This window comes from Conger conger, chromosome 4 (assembly GCF_963514075.1).
Source record: "Conger conger chromosome 4, fConCon1.1, whole genome shotgun sequence".
In the NCBI taxonomy this organism is placed as follows: Eukaryota; Metazoa; Chordata; class Actinopteri; order Anguilliformes; family Congridae; genus Conger; species Conger conger.
In genome coordinates this window covers 63,009,925-63,028,574 of record NC_083763.1, presented here as the reverse complement: position 1 = coordinate 63,028,574, position 18,650 = coordinate 63,009,925, and the positions used below count along the sequence as shown (strand labels likewise).

The 18,650-nt window shown below is 37.9% G+C and overlaps 1 protein-coding gene across 4 annotated transcripts in view; it reads right to left on the bottom strand.

Moving 5' to 3' along the window:
- Positions 1 to 18,650, bottom strand: part of eya1 (EYA transcriptional coactivator and phosphatase 1) — an 85,206-nt gene that overhangs the window by 52,499 nt on the left and 14,057 nt on the right. The window contains exon 1 of one of the 4 annotated variants that reach the window (XM_061238409.1): positions 3,793 to 3,865. The exons of the other annotated variants lie outside the window; for them this stretch is intronic. The gene's annotated coding sequence lies outside the window, so the exon portion shown is untranslated. Of the gene's footprint in view, positions 1 to 3,792; positions 3,866 to 18,650 lie in introns of those variants that run through there. 4 annotated transcript variants of the gene reach the window in all.

The following is an 18,650-nucleotide window of genomic DNA, read 5'->3' as shown; positions in this document are numbered from 1 at the left end:
CTGTGGTGTGCATTTTCCCTTATTGTTTTAGGCTGCTCACCATGACCGTGCGCGTCATGCCTTCCCATACTGCCTGACCTCTGGCCATCTCTGGTCACAAATATGCACTTGGTTTAGGCCGACACAGTGATTTCATTAGCAGTTTCAGAATTCCCTTGAAACAAATGTTAGAATGTAAGGGAAAAATTATACAATTATAAAATGTAAGGGGAACACACACACACACACACACACACACAGACACAGACACACACACACATTGCATGTGTGTAAAAAGGATATTTCACGTTTTCAGGATAAGTAGAGTTCTTTGTCAATTAGTCAGCAGAGACCTAAACCTTAAGCTACACTTTTAGACACTCCACTTAGGTGCATGACTATTGGTTTTGGATACCTACGTTATTCTGCATTGCACTTTTGCTGTATTTGTGGTTGGCTTGCATTTGAACAAGTTGAAAGATGTTGCTTATCAATGAGAATTCTCGGGTTGTTAAAGGCAACCATGGCTTTAGAAGCAAGACATAAGCATTAAGATAATGCCACTGCAGTGTATGGATGCAGACTTCCAAGTAAACTGACTTTTTATACAGTCAGTGAAAATAAGTTTCTAAATGTACAAGAATGTTAGCCAGTAAGCTAGAGTTGGAGACTCATAGCATATACAGTATCAGAATGTATTGGACGTTTACCAACTGTATCAATATCTAGTGCTTCTTATTACTAGCTGTTATTTTCTGTGCTATTGGTCTATGGTTGGTTAGTCAATGCTCAGTGTGGTCAGTGAGCATTCTGCCATCACAATAATATACAGTATACGATGTTGAAATATAATAGTGATATTTCTAATAAGAAGAAAACATTTCACATCAATTTTCTGCATTTAAACACTTACAAAATGTAATCGTGTAAATGCCTTTTGGCAGATACATGTTTATTTAGCAAAATGTCACATTGTAGACATACTTCCTTTCCTTTTTATCAACCCAGAATAACAACCGCAGTAGAACAGAAGGCAAGTGATCAAGCTAAATACTATTTTAGCTCTGCTCTGAAGATAATCTTTGTTGATGACACGGTGGCACCACAGTAAAGCACTTGACAGTACAGACAGAAACATGAAAAGTTCACAGAATGAATTACAAGGAACCACGGCGCTTTGATGTGGCGAATGAAAGTTAGAGCAAAACCTGACCTTCTTCATAAACAAACTGCTGATTAGTCTCACACAAATTATGCGATGGATGTGAAAACATTCAAAGACAGGTCTGGCTGCAGTAACTCCCAGAAACCAGGGGTCTGTTTCACAAAGCAGGGGGACTGAGTTAGCCAGATAACTGCACTGAGTAAAACCTAGAACTAGCCCAAATCTCAAACGTGGACTGAAGTAAAAAGAGCTGTTCCGGGTTTTACTCTGCAGTTATCTGGCTAACTTGCTAATCCTGCAGGTCACAGGGCTTGTCATACTCTAGGCAAGGGCAAATCAGATCCATGGTAGAAATCACAGACTATGTGGCATCAATCTGAAAGAAACATGTTATGTTATTCATATACTCAAGTAAGTAAGTAAGTAAATAAATAAATAAATAAATAAATAAATAAATGAATAATTTATGCTTGCATCTTCAAATCCAAATTGTAAAGAACAAGAAGTGTGATTAAAAAAAGTAAAACCAAAAAAATATAACGATGCAGCACTTCAAAACGCCAGTCAAGCAAAGGATGAAGCTGTGAAACTGATCATGAAACAGAAACAACTGTCTTCCATTAGAGGAAATTCATCAGACACAGAGGAGGAATTCTGCTTTAATGTACTGCAGTTCAAAGTGCCTTGGTTTTACAAGGACTGCAGCACACCTGGGGACAGCCTGTGAGCCCCAGTAACACTCAGCACTCGGCTGGGAGCAGGAGGCCAGCTAGCCCCACACCTATTGTGCCACAGTGACAGAAGCTTAGAAAGTCATAAAAACCACATGCTCTGTTGGCCTAGAGACTCTTTTCTGCTAAAAAGCATGGGTAATTCCACTACATTCTATCCATGAAATTAGCTGCCCTTTTTTTCTTCTCGGCTGTATTATCTGCATACCCCGTTCTCACAAACTGAAGTCTGAAATGATCTGATATAACCCCTGACCTAGTGATAAGTGATCTCCCTTTGTCTGAGAATAAGCCACATACTGTACCGCATGGTGCATGTGCTATTGCTTCAGCTTCCCCATGGTTTCAGCACTGTAAACACTTACAGTATGGTCACTAAAACCTTGATTTCTGAAGGGAATCTCCATTATTCTTAGACAGCTATGTCAGTCTAGTAGGTATGGTAGAAAATTAGAGATGTTAATTATAAAGTTATAGGGAGGTACAGAGAATATGGATTCAGTCACCGATGCTGGATCACACAAATACATATTTAGCTAGCTTTGATGCGGGAAAGCTTTGGCACTGTGGTTAATTCAGGATATATAGGAGCAAGTAGCCACAAAAAACTAGAAGAAAAAAGTCTTCATTCTGAAAATTCAGAAAGTCAAGCGTTAGTGGAAAACTGTTTAGCAACAATAACAATAATGATATGACTAGCAATATGAATAAAAAACAAGAAATCCCCTTACACTACACACTTTCAGATATACATGGAGGGGAAAATGTGAAACACTCAAATACAAATTAGTATTTAAAATTATCAAACATTTTATTTGAGGAATGTTGAATATGTTTGTGGAATTTTCTGACAGATTTCACACAGGTTGACAGAGGCTTAGCTCTGGGGGAACCATGTCAAGCAGGTGGCTGATGGAAATGGTGTTGGTAGGTCAGTCAATCACATGCATTATGGGTATTACATAAACGCTGGGTGGGTGGCTTGCTGACCTCAGTTTTGTAATGTATATAATTACAGATTTAGAATGCAATTTTTTGCAAAAGGGGAAGTGTCATGTCATGTGTAATAATTCATGGGAGCTTTGTTTTGAATACTGGACTTCTGATTAAAATGGTTACACAAGCCCTTGAAGAAGGAGCTTGGTAGACTGACATCCAGTGGGAACAGAACTCTGACATTATGACCCTAGCAGGGAGGTCTGTCACAGTAAGCGAGTTATGCTGCATATATACATACATACAAAGTCATCAAAACCTTGTGTTCTGAATGAATTCCACCGATACACAAGAAAGCTTAGAGCTGGAAAAGTACAATGTGCATTGAGTTATCAAATATAGTCAAGCACTTTTGTTCTAATTCAACAACCGGACTTGATGACATTACTTCAGTATAACAGGAAGACATATAAACACTACACAAATACATGTTTTATGAAATTATGGTTAATATTGCAAAATCAAAAGGAATGTTTTCCATTTTTTAGGATTTACAGCAACCTTTTTTCATGGCAGTTTGTTTGGTACCAGTAACCGCATGAATTTTCTTTTGGCCATAAAATCGCTGTCAGAATAAACATGACAATGTTCAACTGACAGTTTTTTTTGTTTCAAACATTAAAAAAAAAGTGTATCAAAAATAAAACATCACCCACTTGCATGGAAAGAAAAAAAGGGTGTTAATTGACTATCAACAAATATGTCCTCATATGTTTTTAACTATTCCAGGCCATAAGATGTATGCCTGGCAATCAGCAATTCCTGAAAAAGCTAAAAGTACCCAAGCACTAAAGTCAGCTGCACCCTAAAATACAGATATGTTTGGCAATAAATTTCGAGCCTCCTAATGACTTGACCTCGGCATGCCGAACGTCCGCAAAAACATTTGTCAGAGAAAGCCCAACTGTCTGGGCCACTTACTTGCCGGCCCCTGTGCATCCACAGATCTGCCATTCCCAGGCCCACAGCTGCCTGCCACAGTTGGGTCCAGGTCAGCGCTGCCCTGCTACACCAGGGCACAGCAGGAGAGGAGGGGAGATGGGTCATCATACCCCCTCTTCAGAGGACAGTCCGGCATGACGATTAGTTTCACCCCGGCACCACCCCAGCAGGGGAAGAGTACGAGCTGCAGAGGTTAGAGGCATGTCTCCCCTGACATTTGTGGAGTGCTGCTTCTCAATGATGAAAATGCGTTAGGCAGACGTAGGTACGTGGCCCCCACTTAAACTGGTCAGCAAACTTAACTTGGCCACTCTGCTTTATGACCACGTACAGCGTGTAGAACACTTTTCTTTCTGAGTTCAGTTCAGCAATGGGGGATATGTTGGTAACTGCATGTTCAGCTAAGTAATAATGAATGCTAATGATAAACACAGCATTGCAATGGTATATGTATTGCCTATAACAGGGAACTGCAGGAACTAATGAAGCAGTAAACAGTGGGTAAGCAAAACCTACATTGTCATTATGAATTTTGTCCAATTTTGTGCCACTGGAATGATCATAATATGTTTACTTCTTAAGCTATGCCAGATAGTTTTTATAATTATAATATAAAAAAGCTATCATGATTTAGTTACATTAAACATTTCCCACAAAAACCGTTAGAGAAAGTGAGCTTAAGAGACGCTAAGGGTGTTTTTCTGTGTGCTGTATTTGGTGTCAGCAGCGTGTTGCTAACCGGTGCCAGACCCCAGTTCATTTTTAACTCTTGGTTCGGCAGTTAACAGCTGAGATTCCCTGCCTCTGTCTCCTGGTGTATGTGCATATAAAAAGAGACACTTGGATTATCCGAACAGGGAATGCCATTGATTTAATAGGCCCGGAGAAGATGCTGAGTGTTGCGCTTTTCTGCAGGCTCGGAGAGTGTGTGAACTATTAGCAGCCTGCCTCCGATCAGGCAGGCGTCACATAAAATGACTCCAGGCATGACAAGAAGTTCAAAAATAACCAAAGGTTAATAACCGCTTAAGACTATGCATGAGACTGCTCAAGTGAATGCCCATAGACTCACAGACTGCTTCCATGCCATGTCCGCAGGCCTGTCACTGACATGCAAATCCCACCAGAAAGTTATTGTGCCATTCCACTGTTGTTGTGGGGTAGAGTGGCAGAAGAAACGTAACATACGCAATCGCAGAAATAAAGAGGTGAAAAGTGTCTAAAGAGGTACACATGCTTGTCGCTGGGTGGGACTCGATAGTTTAATAAATTTGTACCCCTCCCAAGCAATTTCTAAAAAAGAAAATAAATAAGTTGTACCTTTCTTGGAAAATGTATTACTTTGTACCCAAAGAGAACATTACTGTACTTTCAGGGTACATTTGAAATCAATTTGATCCTTGAAGAACAAAAACCTTCACTGCCACGCTACACGTTATGCCACGTGTAGCAATACGGGACCATCTCTCTCCTCTCTATGACACTCTTGCTCATGTGTTCTGAGGGGAATTACTCTGATATCTGAGCGCACAATGACCATCTGAATTTCCATGTTTGTTTCCTCTGATGTGCTCTGTGCTGCTGTGTCCTTTCTCAGAAGGTGACTTCCTCCTTGAGGAAATGGAAATCACACTGCAGACCACAGTGCAACAGACTGAGAGGCCACTGGCTAATATATGTCCAACCATACTCACTATAAAGGGATCAACCCTGGCTATTTGCCGATAGTTGTGCTACATTTTTACACCGGAAAAAATGCCCATGCCTAAAATCAAAACAAAACTGTGCTTTAAAATGATCTTTTCAGCTCTGAAAACCAGGCTCTTTAAAATGAACCTTTGGCCTCCACAGCCGTGTTTAACGCATAAAGTTTTGTAATGAATGGCATGAGATCTAAACAGGATGTACCCGGTGAATTCCTGAATGGGATAAAGCGACTGAGGAAAGGAACACAGCAGTGATGCTCCCCTCGTTGCCCCCTGTCCAATTAAATTGCAATTACTTTGGCCACTAACTCCCATAGATACCATAACGACAGTAGAAAATATTAACTTGATCACAAAGGCTGAAGTACCAGGAGGTGAACTTGTGCATGCATTAGTGAGTGACTAATGTCAGTGACTAATTCAACACCACCACCATGATGAACAGCACTGTGCCCCCATACCGCAACAAACCCATTCCGGTCATGGGGAGCGATTCCTGTACCACATAGATTATTTAAAAGCATAACAGAGGAGCAAACAAAGAGATAAAATAATACTCAGTCATCACCATTTTCCTATTTGAATGTGTGCCCAGACATTTTGTTCCACTCCTTTCATGACATGAAATACTTTTCAGTCCCAAAGCTTATGTAGTATAAACGTTGTACTTGTAGTTTTGAAGTCAAAGCGTAATAAATTAATTAATTATCTAATGGTACCTGAAAAAGGTAGATCTATAAATAGAGTGCATTTCCACCATGGTAACTCTACCAAGCAAGGCTCAGTTACTTGTGTCTTTTTTTAGGCCTGTGCATGCAGTTGCAAAGGTTCCTGTTGCCTTGGATACAGGGCAGGAGAGCAGTCTGATTCTGCATGGAGGCAGAGCAGGTAAGACTGGTCTGAGCAATTAGTGGGACCATTCACTGGAATGAGTACTATTAGAGGGCAGCGCAAGTAATTGTGGGTTCATTCAGTCACAGTGACGGACAGCTCTGCCTGTTGGCTGCACCTGGTACAGGGCTCATTGCACACAATGAGGGGAGCATTCAGCTCTACTGAAATAGGAAGTATGAACATCCTTTCACTCTACACTCACCCTTCAGGCAAACATTCGGAGCATCGTGCGTTATGTCCCAACCGTTGTGTTGAATGGCATTATTATCCATTATCTAGAAAACCACAGAAAACTTCATATTTCGATTGGATTGCATAACCAACTTTGAAGTCAAAGTTAAGAGGGGAAACCCAGTATTTCAAAACCCAGTTGCCCACTTCCAAATTATAAAAAATGACAATAAATTCTGAACTGAATACAAACTTAGCCAAAATTTCAAATTCAAAATACAGTCAAATACAGTATATAAAAAACTTCTGCCAATCTTATCTTGAAAACACACCCAAAATTTGTAAATGTACAATACGCATGATCACACACTGCTTAGCAATTTTAGCATCATAATATTTCATTTACATAACATATAGAATAATATAGAAATACAACATGACATAATATGAAGCAACTATTATTTCAGGGAAACTTGAAAAAAAAAAAACTATATATTGCATATGCTAACTGAAATGGCCATAAACATCTGGTCACTTATTAAATTAGCAAGTAATGTAGACAGAATGAAAATACAAGTGGAGCCACAATATCTAGGTTTCCTTTCTGACCCTTCATATTGACCACTTCACTGAACAGGCCAGGCTCTTAATTCAATCCATTTGATATACAACACACACCATACTGAGTTACTTTACTAGTTTAGTTCTGAAGGGTCAATACAAGGTAGGGGCCCAAGTGTCACACATCAAATAATCACTCAGCATTGCTTTAGCAAAAAGCTAAATATACGTCATTTCAACTGTTCAAAACAGCTTTTTTTTTTTAACTGTTTTTTTAAAAAAGTTCTGGTTTTAAATCTTTATAATTCAACACACTTTGCTGTTTTAATTGGCACAAAGCTTTTTCACATTTTCATATAGGAGGAAAAAAGATTACTGATAATGAATATGTAAAACTGGATAATGTATTGGACACATCTTACTGCAACGGTACAACAATAATTATACTGGATTTGGAAAAATTGTAAAAAATATTGCGGTTTGCTAAATAATGGCGGCCGTAATGGCAAAGATATTGTTGGCAGGCAGGTGCTCTCTCCTGCACTCCTGAATGTACCCAGCATTTGTAATTGTAAGGAATGACCCTTCGCATGATGACTATGCAATTTAGGGAAGGGCAGGCAAGCTGAAATCCTGTCCCAAAGAACCCCGAACTCTGCCTGAATAATTAATTGCATATTGATGAAGTCTAATAAAAGAACTCTGCTCAGTACCCTATTGACATTCATGTCTTCTGCCTGTGGCACCACAGGCATATTTCCAAGATACAGTATGTATGCAAAAGCTGATTATGAACCAGTGGATTATATTTTTGTTTGAAAATAAACTAGAATTCCTCATAAGATTATATTATCAGCAGTGCCAAGAAAGACATAAAGCAAACACTCACAACAACTAATTGCAGATTCACACAGTGTGACAGTGGGCAATTTCATTTTATTGGTTTGGCCTGGCACCAAATGTGTTCGTTTGTTCACACTAGGGTATTTTCCATATAAACCTGGCAGACCCACTGGTGTATAAATATCAAAATGAAATAAGTGCCGTGATCAAGAAATCCTACTAGTACACTTCACAAAACATCTCAGACTTACCCTTTAAACCCTATAAAATTTAGAACATTAAGCTGTTGGGGGTAAAATTGTAATATTCTACTGAATTTCTGTGATTATTTGTACTTTTTTAGAAAGACTCTGCTCTATTGCAGTATGCATGCGTGAGGAAGGCTACCTTGATCTTAAAACATGTTTGGATGAAATGTGTCACAGATCTTTTTTTAAAAAAGGTAGCTCCAGCACCTTTACACCACTGTGACCTCTGTTCACCTGGTTATATCTCTGGAAGCATCTTTGGCAGCTGCACTGCACTTAATAAATTGCACCTTTTACAAAAGGAAAAGGTGATGAATTGAAAAATGTTTAGCCAGACCATACATAATTGATACGGTCTCTAGCGCAAATCAGCTCCTGATAAATAATTAAAATTAATCTCATTATAGGAGATTTCATTATGGGATAATTTAATTAAATGAAAGCCAAAGGGCCTCTGAGGTCTGGAAGATGCTGGTGCTCATAGCTCCAGCTAATGGTCTGAGGACAGTGGAGTGTGGTAATGCACATGGGTTTATCCATTATTTAATGGATCCGTCTCAGTAAGATGAAAGGGCAGATCAATGATAACTTGTCATCTCGTCCATTCGTTGAAAGCATTCCGGACCTGTACCAAAATAGATCCGAAAATCATTTTCAAAAACACTGCAATGTCACTGGCAGTCGTTTCAGAATGATGTGAGCAGCTTTCTTATACTGTATCTGCAAATATGTCTTCAGAAAAAAATCCCATTCCATAGGGAATCTTTTCCAGTGCAAGGACCAAAACCAAAAAAAAATAATAAAAGCAAAGTCTCTATCTCTCAATCAGTGATAGTTTGGTAAAATGTGCCTCTGTGAAAAATATAATGTGTACGGCACGCATATCTGATACCAAAAAAGTGATATCACAGTCATTTGGGACCCATTAGTAACCTTTCTTAGCAGGCTGCTAGTCTTCAGGAGCACTTAAGCAGAAAAGTACTGCACCACTCTTATCCATGTGCTGATAGGTCCAGCTGAACTCATCACAGGTACAGTAACCCAATGACAGACTGCTGTCATGACAACAGGCTAGATTTGTCACTTAGAAAAATTAAGTAAATTACAAGCACATCATTACAGTTAAAAAAAAAAAATCTGTCAAATCTGACTCAAATCTTAAATTTTATAATGCCAAAACTGTGCTGTGGGACATTTTAACTCCTTTTTCACTTGCAAACCGATTAGCTGCAAAGCTTTCAAAATCCAGTGCAATGGTTTACACAAAAATACAGAATGAAAGCTATGCCAGGAAATATGGGGCAATGTTACATGTCTGTCTATTCATTTTTTATAAACATTAAAGTATGAAACAAATGATCTATAAACAACAATAAAACATATGAACTGTTTATGGTCTGTATAATATTGTCACTTACACAAAGAGAAGTTCTTCTTGGAGTATACTTAGCCTAGCAGATGGGCCATTTAGCTCCTCTACATTTGGGGTTGGTTGTGGGGGGGGGGGACTTTCTAGCGAGTAAAGTTAACAGAGAACATCTGGTTTTCATTTCGAGTGCATTCAACTGTTCATTAAAAAGTCTTGACTTCTCATTTTGTTAATTTGTGCTCAACAATAGGCTGTCTTTTCCAATATAACAACAAGCCATGCATGGGACTCTGGGACATCAAAGTGCCCTTCTCCTGAAACCTTGCGTGAATCTCAAAACAGATCCAAATTGCCCTCTCCTTCTCTCTCTGTTTCTCACCACCCCCCTCTCTCTCTCTGCCTCTCTCCCTTTTCTCCCCCAGCTAACTTAATACAGTTCTCACTTCTAGTGCTTCCTAAGGGTGTTTATTTTCCATTTAAACATTCAACAGTCATTCGCCGGGTCTCCAATGGATCTGGATGCTAATAAATTTGTAGAAATGAAACAAGGAGGCCCTTACTGGTTCCAGCAGTGAGCCCAGAAGCACGAAGGTCCGCTGGGAGTTGTAAATATTCACACCTTTGGTGGCAGTATGTTTCACTCCCATGGCGTGTCAGAAAACGCCCTGAAAAACTTGGATAAAGTCTGCCAAGGCCCAGGACAGAGTTCCCCTTCTCCCAATCACCTGATGTTACTGGCTTTGGTGATATAATGATTATAAATTAGCTGTAATGCCATGTAGCATTTAGACTGTGTAATATATCAGAATGAAGAATAATGTTCATGATTTACAATCACGGTCATCTGTTTCATCATCCTTCTTTTTCTTATTCTGAAGATGGATATATTTCAAAGCTAGGTATCCCTGTTTGCCTGCTACACTTTGCCGAAGTGCAACTGATTTTAGCATGGTATCCTCAGATATGCATTAATTCAGTGATTCAACTTAAAGAAGACATTTTAGGGCACTGCTATCATTCTGATAAAAGAATATTGAATGAAACTAGTTCAAATGAGTTTAATAAATTCATTAGATTCTGCATGAACTGGTCTGTTACTGTAATGCCATTTCAGTATAGCATTTAGCAAATTTATATATACATGATAACTTTATAATGTAGCCACAAAATGTTTTCCTTTCATACAAAATGACACAATCTGTGTTCATAACAGATACACTTTATTAGGAACACCTGGACGCCTACTTATTCATGCGATTATCTAATCAGCCAATTGTGTGGCAGCAGTGCAATGCATAAAATCATGCAGATACGGGTCAGAAGCTTCAGTTAATGTTTGACACACATTACAACAGTGGTATGCAAAAGAGCATCTCTGAACACAAAACACATCAAACCACTAAGTGGATAGGCTACAGCAGCAGAAGACAAATAAGTTTAATAAATACCGAATAAAGTGCTCACTGAGTGTATATACTGTATATGGATGTTCAATCCTGTACCTTTGCACTTCTTGCAAGTACCTTGAAATGACTACAGTAAATGCATTTCATATAATACAATTTACAAGCTGTACTTATGGAGGGGTCACCAGCTATGTGAAGGGCCTGATTTTGCCTATGAGGTATACCGATGAAGCAATGCCAAATCCTTCAAGTAAATGCACTGTCAATGTGTCCTGTTTTCTGCTACGTACATGTACTACATCAAACAAACACTGAACATGCTCAAGAGCAGGGTGACATGTTGATAGGCATTTGACAGCATCTGGGAAATAGGCATGGCCCTCCATCTAAAATAAGCAAATCTTTTACCTAAACATTACCATTTAGTGCAAACAGTAGAATAATTTGTTTAGCCTCATAATAAGTGGACAGACAGCACACAATAAAAGAAAGCATTTTGGCTTTAAAATGAATAAAAATTGATTGTGTCTCAATAAAAACTAAATTGGCAGAGTGTTAACTGAATTGCGCATAAACATCTGTAGCAGTCCCTGGCTGCTTTATTGTGTGCTAATGCAATAGAGCACACTTAGGAATAAATGCATCCTTCTGATGAGCTCAGAGAGGATTTCCAAAATGGCCTGATGAAATTGTAAAAATCAGATTAGACAGAGCTGCTAATGACTCCTAAAACAAAGGAAAATCTCAAAATAAAATTAGCTCACCCTCTTGTTCTCTAAATAAATCATATGCAAATTACTGTCATTAGAAAAAAGATGTCTGCCTGGAAGGTAAAGTCATCATTAACTCAATGGGATTAAGATGATTTAACAAGGACACTTCTGAGGCAATTAAAAGTTGATGCTTTTATAATAAGAATTCTCTTGAAAATAACTAGTTCCATGTTCACAGCAAAATGTTCCTTATTTCCACAGCTTTTAAAATATGTAAATGATAAATTATACTGTAACACCAGTAATGTTGAAAGACGAATTACACCTGAAACCCCCCAAAAAAGAAAACAAGGATTTCCTAGAAATGTAATTTTGCGGTTTATTTTAAAGTGGCCTCAGTTTTTGCTATTTTAGTTGAAACTACTGAAAAATCTATAGTACAGAAGTACAGGAACCTACAATTCTAGACATGGATGTGGTTCTGTTCACAATTGTGCTACATGCTTCACATTACTTGCTCACCTCTTTCATTTTACTTCAAACTATTTCTTGTTTTGTCTGAAATTCATATTTTTCATATTATAGAGGAAATATTGGCCAATATTATTTTTTGGATATGTTGTCCTAAGTCCTTGTGCAAAGGGCAGATGCATTTTGGTATTAGGGCTGGGCCGGTGAGGGGTTTTTAGTATACATTCCTTTTTTCAGGTTCAATCACTAGTTTCATCTTATGGTAACAGGATATACAATTTGAAAGCGTTAAAACTCATGGTCCTATCTGTATAACCTATTTTAAGATGCTATTACTTTAGCGACAACAGTTGAATATTTTTGTAACATGGGGGTGGTAAAACAAGTGTGGGGGACATCACCTTGTCTGCATTTTGGAAATCCACATACAAGAAGAAATAAGGTCATGTCAATGTCCCTTTCACAAGTGTCCACCAAATGAATAACAGTTTCTCATTCCAAAAACTCTGAGAAACGTTGATAGAATGTCCATCCTTTAGTTAAAATTTCTCTGGAGTAATGCTCAATTATGGAACGTGTTGATGGGGGTTAGGTATTTGACAAAAACTTCAATCAATGAACCACAATGAATATATTAATATACAAGGTGGAATTATTGTGATTATTGCACCTATTTTTTATGATCGACCTGTTGCTGTCTGAGGATAGCTGCAAGAAAAGGGAGTTTGGGACAGAGAGGTAGGGTAAAGTACAAGCAGGGAAAGTGTTGTATAGTTTAGTAAACAAAATGCAGTATTTTACACTTTATAACTCCAACTTTCACTATGTTTGAGCTTCTTTAACTATGTTTTAGTAACATTTAGAGAAATTCTGACTCTTGGAAAACAAAGTCGAAAGGGTTCAAGAATAGTAACCATTTAATTTTGGGTATGTCATTTTTAAGCTTGTGTCAAGAAAAGGGGCAATACTTAATGGGTTAAAATACATTTCTAACTTCCTGTTTTGTTTACTAAATGTGTAATCTCCCATGATGCTCTTCTGTGTCTAGTGTCTGAAAAATACAAAAAAACAAAAAACAAAACTGATATTAAAAATGCACCCCAGACTTGAGTATCTCTTCCATGAAACTGGGAAAAGGGATCTGCATCTGTCCTGAGTAACATTTTTATTAATATTGATGTTGTCATTGCAATGTAAATGGTGAATGCATCCAGGACAACTGCTGACTGCAGCCATACTGTAGGGTTCCGGTTGTCCAAAGTTGTTCCAGTGAAGGTGGAAGTAAAGTACCCATTCAAAGCCCTACTCTTTTGCTGCTATAAACATTCTACAGTCATATATGTAATTAATATGTATGTAATAAACATGTATAATTTCATATTTTATTTTGAGTGTCATTTAATCTCAGGTTTACAGAGAAAGCTCAGAGGTATATAGTATGATGCTTAATTGAGATTATTTCTCAAGAATATGAGTGGTTTTTCCACATATTTTCTGCTATTTCCAGGTCAATGAAGTTGCTGCCTATTAAAATATCATTATCTATTTAATAAATAATATTAATTAGTATAATATTTCTTTCAATTTCCACATTCGTTCATTCTCCTATTTGTTTACATGTTACTGAAAATTCCCCCGTTACCTTCCATAGTTCTTAGTGTTAGACTCTACATAAGAGAGTGACTATAACCCCCGTTAGCCCAGTTCTGAGGGCCAGTCACACTGCTATCACGGGCAAACAGCTTTAAGTCTTTCCACTGCCTATGACCCGTGTCCCCTCAGATGTTTCCCATTTGATTTTCCTCCTTTACAGCAGAAGCACTAAAAGAAAGTGGGAAAATACATCAGAATTTAATCAACCTGCCCAACTGATGTATATCTGTCCTTTCTTATTACAGTTATTCACCGTACTAAGGGAAAAAAAACAACCAACTGCCCTTTGTACAGGGCAAAGGCAAAGCAAACAAGCAGATATGACAACTTCTCAACAATTACACAGCCATTAAACAGGATAAGTGATGTTTGCTATGTCCCTTTTGTGTTGATAAATACAAACAGCACAATGCCAGTTGCCTAGCTGCAAAGCAACCAGTAGTCGGTATTTGTGCCATGCAGGTAATTCACTTGTCTGGGCATTGTTCTCATTTCATCCCTGTTTAACCGTGCGGATTTGCTCTTAGATTTTCTGAGCTCTGGTCGTAACCCCTTCACATATGCAGGGACTTAAAATATGCAGGTGCCTCCCACATCAACCTGCCAGTTTTAAAGTCTTTGTTTTCCTGTGCATTTAAATTTAAATTCCAACTGCTTGGTGATCTGCAAAATGCTGTTCCTTTTGTGATCTCAAGGTGTTTGCTTTTTCAATTGTACTCTCAGGTTAAGGGTTTATCTGAATACAAATCTAGAGGACATGACTTATATTTTATGTTAGTTTTTGTTATGCATTTACCATTGATTAGCTGATCGTCCAAATTTCACAGTAGTATGGTGTAAAAGGTAAATTAGGATTTAAGCCCTGTGACTATAGTGAACTGGAAGTGTCCAAAATATTCATATGCTGTATTACCTTACCTCATATGACAGCTGCTGAGTATGATCACACACTGTCTTGTGAGGGCTTTTGCCTGAGGCCATACTTTTCCACTCTGATACATGACTACCTGCATCTATTGCCATTGTTGTTGTTATATTCTGCTAATAATAATAATAATAATAATGATGATAATATATGTTTGTATATAAAAGTATTATTATTATTATTATTATTGTCATTATTATTATTGTTTTTACTATCTACTCTGTGAATATTATCATGATATCATTTTAAAAGGGCAGACAGACTACATATACAGTGTACTTGATTACAGATACATTTAATGTTGATCTAGGAGATATTGAATCTGTGCAATAACAGTGCAATTGGTAGCTATAAGAACTCCAAAAGGAAAATGATTAACAACCGCAGCTTAATGTAATACCATTCTCAATGAAATAATAGATTGTTATTCCTAGGTGTAAATTATCCTAAAGCAAATGATGAAAAGATTTTCCAACAACTCTAATTGATACAATCAATGAAACACTCGCTTTTATGTTAGATAGTTGTATTTGCTCAAAGTCGGGCTAGATATGGATTACATTCATTTGGGGTAAGTTGTCTTGAAGGAGCTAAGCAACAGATTACCTTAATTGAAAGTCCATACCATGACAAAAATAACTGTTCTCCTACAGAGCTAGACCCACTGGTGCCGTTTGCGTCTGATGGTGAGAACTAAATATATTTTCTGCATTCTGAAAGGCATTCCAGTCCAAAGCATACGTGCCAGTAGTTAGCAGTGAGAATAAATAGCTTTCTCAGCAGAGCATTTCCAAGGCTGAAATGTGTCAGAATACAGGAGAAGAAATATGGTCAAAATAAGTCAAGCAAAGAAACAAACATTCTCCCTTTATGCTCAACACTTATATCTTGCATTCATATGGAATTCATGTGCATTGCCAGGCAAAGAACCTTGTTGGCAAGGGAGTCACCGGTGGCTTCACAGGCCAAATGCTGAGCCAAAATCATGTCACTTGGACCACCTGTTCTTGAAAACGTCATCACCCTTAAGTAGTTCCGGCAGGTTTCCAGAAAGTGAACTTGTGAACCGTTTGCCCTATTTTCTCATTTGCGATTAAGTAGTAGTGAGCATATAGCAACAGCCACCCTCACATTGTGAGAATAGCCCAAGGGGTTATATCAAAGATATTCCACCTTGTGCTTGTCAGTCAATAGTACGTCAATGACACGGACTGTCAATGATGGTCATTCTCCGACTTAAAAATAGCAAACCATAATAATACATATAAACAAAGAAATACTTTTATCCCACCCATCCTAAATCCAATGCTGATCCCAAGACACAAAAGCAAAACAATCCGGGACACTACATTGTTGGAGCCGTTGGACTTGTGCACATTACATACATACACTAAGCATTTTCTTAATTATGTCATAATTATTGCTTTAAATAAGCTTCTGCTCACTTGTCTTACTTGCAGTGGCAGCGTATGTGCCTTAAATAGGAATAATCACCACTCAAAAGAAATGTATTTATAATGAGTCATATATTAATACAGATTCCGGGTCACAGAAATCATTTTGGGCTCTCCTGCAATAACCCTTCATCTGTCAGGAGGAAATGCAAAATGCTATTCTCATTACTGCAAAATTCCTACTCTCAAATATACTTCCTATAAAAGAATCTCAAAATAAATCTAGGCTGACTGATCACACACAGTCTTGTCACCAGATTACCACCATTGAGTGTTTTTCAATTTACCAGTCTCCACTAGAGACATATCATGGTTCATTTCCAATACTCTACAGCGCTGTGCATATGAAATAATAGCTCCCCTCTAGTAGCATTCGCGTCCATGCAAAAGCAAACTTTAACCTGCACTAAATACTCTATAAACCATATGTAAACAACTGCTACTGCACTGTATAATACACTGCATGTAATAGCATGCACCAGACATGTAAGTATAAATGTGTGGATGGTAGTGTTTGGGAGGAGAAAGTGAAAAAATCTATGCATAAACAATTCAGTTAAACATATTTAATTTAGGGGAGTGCATAATCTGTGAGCAGAAAGCCCTGATAGTTTAGGAAGTGACAATAAAAAGTAATTACTCTCCTCACTCCTGGGTAATGTCTGTTTATGCCTTAATGACATTGGACAAGATCTAATCAAGCTCACATATAGCTGCTGTTTGATGTTGGTCTACTGGGACATTATGTAGGATCAAGTCTTTTTAATTGAAATCAGTGGCTAAATGTGCCATTGCACAGGTTCCTGAAGCATGAAAGCCCCACTTATTTAAAAAGGCAAAATACAACAAAAACAAGTGTAACCGTTCAACTCCACTGATTTCAAGTGACAGGGATAATATAAAAATAAACAAATATGCATAGGTCTAAATGAAAATAGCAAATTGAAATGTGCCATACTATTAGTATAGCCTTCCGCATGTCATTGTACTTTTTTCTGCAAAGGTTCACCTGAATAATGTAGCAGATATGGGTTGGTGCTAATGTAGCTGAGCTTTTAATCTGAACCATATTCTGCATTTCTGAAAAATTCATCTATCATACACTCAGTCAGCACTTCATTAGGTATTTAGACATATTTTTTAGACTTATTAAGTCTTCTACAGCTGTAGTCTATCCACATAGAGGTTTGACGCGTTGTGTGTTCAGAGATGCTCTTCTGCATGCCACTGTGCGGTTATTTGCGTTACGGTCACCTTCTTTGACCAGTCTGGCCATTCTCGTCTGACCTTTGGGAACCCCTGGTGAAAAAGCTATTTACAATAAATATCTACGTGAACAGAAGTGAACCTTACCTCTAAACATTAAACATGACGGATTTTTTCAAATTCTAAAGCAAGATTACTTTTAATTTTAATTTTTGACAGTTTCAAAAAAAATAAAAAAAGGAAAAGTCAGTTAGTACTGTAACTCCTCCCCGGGCAGCTTATCAATGCTACCTGAAGTCAGCTCTTTTTGTTTTCCCATTCTTCCTGGCAGAACACCTCTAGCTCAGAAATATTATTAGGCCTCCTTGCATGTACGGCAAAATCTCTCCACAGATTTTTAATAATGTTCAAGTCTGGGGACTGTTGTGGCCATTCTAAAACCATCCTTCGTATTTCCTGGACCTACTTCATAGTCAATTTTGAGGCATGCTTTGGATCATTGTCTTTCTGGAATACCCAACCTCTCTAACTTCAATGTCTTGACTGACCTTCAAGCATTAGCTCTAGTACTTCTACTTCTAGAAGTTTTTAATATTTAGTGGAATCCATTCTTCCTTCCACTCACACAATATTTTGTGTACCCCCAGCTGCCACACAACCCCAAAGCATAATGGATCCACCTCCATGCTCCATAGTTGGAAGTTATGTTTTTCATTTTTCATTTATCTTCCATTTTATAATAATGTTTCTGACAGTGGAAATAGGTCATTTTCCTTCTTGGTGGAAATTAACCATCGTCATTTTGAAATCCTTGGACAACTGTTTAGAGGAGCCCATGGTTGTTAACACCAGACAGAACAGCCACTGCAGTTGGATACTTTAGAAGGCATGGAGTTACTTCAGAATAAAAGGTCCAGTCCTTGAATTATACTCAACTGACTCCTTGACGCCGTTCAGTTGCATGGCACTGAAGTTTGGAATACAGCATCACATTTCTATAAATTGCTTACTATCATATCGCAAACTAACATTAGTTTATAGCCTCATTTCCTTTCGGCGATGTTGAGCGAGTGAACTTTTCTTTGGTGATGTACAATTGGCTTTTAGTTGTAGCAGGCAGTTTGAGGCTGTGTGATGATCTATTTTTCTCAGCAACAGCGACAATTTTTTTCTCCCATTCCCATTGCATTTCAATGAATGCATTTGTTTCTAAACTA